The sequence below is a fragment of the Lissotriton vulgaris genome, chromosome 1_1, assembly GCF_964263255.1.
Source record: "Lissotriton vulgaris chromosome 1_1, aLisVul1.2, whole genome shotgun sequence".
Taxonomy (NCBI): domain Eukaryota; kingdom Metazoa; phylum Chordata; class Amphibia; order Caudata; family Salamandridae; genus Lissotriton; species Lissotriton vulgaris.
Window position 1 is genome coordinate 925,091,882 of NC_141685.1, and position 4,282 is coordinate 925,096,163.

Consider the following 4,282-nt stretch of genomic DNA (forward strand, 5'->3'; position numbering starts at 1 on the left):
AACAAGCAGGCATACATTGTAATAAAGGTATGTGGTTGGGGCGTGGCCACGGCGGCGATCGGAATGGCCGCCATTCCGTGAAGCTCCTCCATGCGGGCTCCTGACGGCGGCGACTGACAAGTAATCCGCTACTCCTGTCCTCCACATCCTTGCGGATCCGAGCACTGATGTCGCCCCGACCATCTGGGTGACTTGAGAGAGCGTGGGAGCGGTCTATGGAGTGTGCACGGCGGAGGAGAAGCGAGGCCTCCGGACCTCGGCGCCATCTTCTCTAACTGCGCTGGATCGCTGGTGAGTGCCGCGCGGTGCCTGGCCGCCGGGCCTTCGCCCTTTTGAACGTCTCCTGCGGGGTCTCTCGCTCGCTGCCCATCCGCTGCGGGCTCCCAGGTGGGGGCTACCGGTTCCTGGTATGACCTCGGCCTATTGACCTGGAGGGGTGCCGGGACCGGGGACTTCATTTGCTGGCCTGGGCCGGGTGCTAGGCGGCGGGCGGGGACTCTCGCTGAGGGACAACGGGGGTGGGGGAGTGCGGCGGCTGGGTGACCGGGGGCGCTGGTAGCTTGTCTCCTTTCTGGTGAAGAATTGGCTTGGTAGTTTAGTCTGCCCTGTTCCCATGATGCACTGGGCCAGGGACAGACTGATTTGCATATAGCCAGGTTCTGAGCTGGGATGGAGCAGTGAGATAAATAACGGTGATGGATCAAGCCCTGATCTTTGGACTGGGTAAGAGTGGTCTGTTTAATTCAGACACTCTGTTCATCACCACCCCCTTTTCTGAATCGTTTTTGGCCACTATAGGCGTGGCAGGGTATACTCAGACATGAGTCCCTTTCTCACTGCTCCATCAGGATTCAAGCAAGCCGGGCCGAAGACGGCTGAAATGCCAGAAACCGGTCCCCGGTAGCTTGTCTCCTTTCTGGTGAAGAATTGGCTTGGTAGTTTAGTCTGCCCTGTTCCCATGATGCACTGGGCCAGGGACAGACTGATTTGCATATAGCCAGGTTCTGAGCTGGGATGGGGCAGTGAGATAAATAACGGTGATGGATCAAGCCCTGATCTTTGGACTGGGTAAGAGTGGTCTGCTTAATTCAGACACTCTGTTCATCACCACCCCCTTTTCTGAATCGTTTTTGGCCACTTTAGGTGTGGCAGGGTATACTCAGACATGAGTCCCTTTCTCACTGCTCCATCAGGATTCAAGCAAGCCGGGCCGAAGACGGCTGAAATGCCAGAAACCGGTCCCCGGTAGCTTGTCTCCTTTCTGGTGAAGAATTGGCTTGGTAGTTTAGTCTGCCCTGTTCCCATGATGCACTGGGCCAGGGACAGACTGATTTGCATATAGCCAGGTTCTGAGCTGGGATGGGGCAGTGAGATAAATAACGGTGATAGATCAAGCCCTGATCTTTGGACTGGGTAAGAGTGGTCTGCTTAATTCAGACACTCTGTTCATCACCACCCCCTTTTCTGAATCGTTTTTGGCCACTATAGGTGTGGCAGGGTATACTCAGACATGAGTCCCTTTCTCACTGCTCCATCAGGATTCAAGCAAGCCGGGCCGAAGACGGCTGAAATGTCAGAAACCGGTCCCCGGTAGCTTGTCTCCTTTCTGGTGAAGAATTGGCTTGGTAGTTTAGTCTGCCCTGTTCCCATGATGCACTGGGCCAGGGACAGACTGATTTGCATATAGCCAGGTTCTGAGCTGGGATGGGGCAGTGAGATAAATAACGGTGATGGATCAAGCCCTGATCTTTGGACTGGGTAAGAGTGGTCTGCTTAATTCAGACACTCTGTTCATCACCACCCCCTTTTCTGAATCGTTTTTGGCCACTATAGGTGTGGCAGGGTATACTCAGACATGAGTCCCTTTCTCACTGCTCCATCAGGATTCAAGCAAGCCGGGCCGAAGACGGCTGAAATGCCAGAAACCGGTCCCCGGTAGCTTGTCTCCTTTCTGGTGAAGAATTGGCTTGGTAGTTTAGTCTGCCCTGTTCCCATGATGCACTGGGCCAGGGACAGACTGATTTGCATATAGCCAGGTTCTGAGCTGGGATGGGGCAGTGAGATAAATAACGGTGATGGATCAAGCCCTGATCTTTGGACTGGGTAAGAGTGGTCTGCTTAATTCAGACACTCTGTTCATCACCACCCCCTTTTCTGAATCGTTTTTGGCCACTTTAGGTGTGGCAGGGTATACTCAGACATGAGTCCCTTTCTCACTGCTCCATCAGGATTCAAGCAAGCCGGGCCGAAGACGGCTGAAATGCCAGAAACCGGTCCCCGGTAGCTTGTCTCCTTTCTGGTGAAGAATTGGCTTGGTAGTTTAGTCTGCCCTGTTCCCATGATGCACTGGGCCAGGGACAGACTGATTTGCATATAGCCAGGTTCTGAGCTGGGATGGGGCAGTGAGATAAATAACGGTGATAGATCAAGCCCTGATCTTTGGACTGGGTAAGAGTGGTCTGCTTAATTCAGACACTCTGTTCATCACCACCCCCTTTTCTGAATCGTTTTTGGCCACTATAGGTGTGGCAGGGTATACTCAGACATGAGTCCCTTTCTCACTGCTCCATCAGGATTCAAGCAAGCCGGGCCGAAGACGGCTGAAATGCCAGAAACCGGTCCCCGGTAGCTTGTCTCCTTTCTGGTGAAGAATTGGCTTGGTAGTTTAGTCTGCCCTGTTCCCATGATGCACTGGGACAGGGACAGACTGATTTGCATATAGCCAGGTTCTGAGCTGGGATGGGGCAGTGAGATAAATAACGGTGATGGATCAAGCCCTGATCTTTGGACTGGGTAAGAGTGGTCTGCTTAATTCAGACACTCTGTTCATCACCACCCCCTTTTCTGAATCGTTTTTGGCCACTATAGGTGTGGCAGGGTATACTCAGGCATGAGTCCCTTTCTCACTGCTCCATCAGGATTCAAGCAAGCCGGGCCGAAGACGGCTGAAATGCCAGAAACCGGTCCCCGGTAGCTTGTCTCCTTTCTGGTGAAGAATTGGCTTGGTAGTTTAGTCTGCCCTGTTCCCATGATGCACTGGGCCAGGGACAGACTGATTTGCATATAGCCAGGTTCTGAGCTGGGATGGGGCAGTGAGATAAATAACGGTGATGGATCAAGCCCTGATCTTTGGACTGGGTAAGAGTGGTCTGCTTAATTCAGACACTCTGTTCATCACCACCCCCTTTTCTGAATCGTTTTTGGCCACTATAGGTGTGGCAGGGTATACTCAGACATGAGTCCCTTTCTCACTGCTCCATCAGGATTCAAGCAAGCCGGGCCGAAGACGGCTGAAATGCCAGAAACTGGTCCCCGGTAGCTTGTCTCCTTTCTGGTGAAGAATTGGCTTGGTAGTTTAGTCTGCCCTGTTCCCATGATGCACTGGGCCAGGGACAGACTGATTTGCATATAGCCAGGTTCTGAGCTGGGATGGGGCAGTGAGATAAATAACGGTGATGGATCAAGCCCTGATCTTTGGACTGGGTAAGAGTGGTCTGCTTAATTCAGACACTCTGTTCATCACCACCCCCTTTTCTGAATCGTTTTTGGCCACTATAGGTGTGGCAGGGTATACTCAGACATGAGTCCCTTTCTCACTGCTCCATCAGGATTCAAGCAAGCCGGGCCGAAGACGGCTGAAATGCCAGAAACCGGTCCCCGGTAGCTTGTCTCCTTTCTGGTGAAGAATTGGCTTGGTAGTTTAGTCTGCCCTGTTCCCATGATGCACTGGGCCAGGGACAGACTGATTTGCATATAGCCAGGTTCTGAGCTGGGATGGGGCAGTGAGATAAATAACGGTGATGGATCAAGCCCTGATCTTTGGACTGGGTAAGAGTGGTCTGCTTAATTCAGACACTCTGTTCTTCACCACCCCCTTTTCTGAATCGTTTTTGGCCACTATAGGTGTGGAAGGGTATACTCAGACATGAGTCCCTTTCTCACTGCTCCATCAGGATTCAAGCAAGCCGGGCCGAAGACGGCTGAAATGCCAGAAACCGGTCCCCGGTAGCTTGTCTCCTTTCTGGTGAAGAATTGGCTTGGTAGTTTAGTCTGCCCTGTTCCCATGATGCACTGGGCCAGGGACAGACTGATTTGCATATAGCCAGGTTCTGAGCTGGGATGGGGCAGTGAGATAAATAACGGTGATGGATCAAGCCCTGATCTTTGGACTGGGTAAGAGTGGTCTGCTTAATTCAGACACTCTGTTCATCACCACCCCCTTTTCTGAATCGTTTTTGGCCACTATAGGTGTGGCAGGGTATACTCAGACATGAGTCCCTTT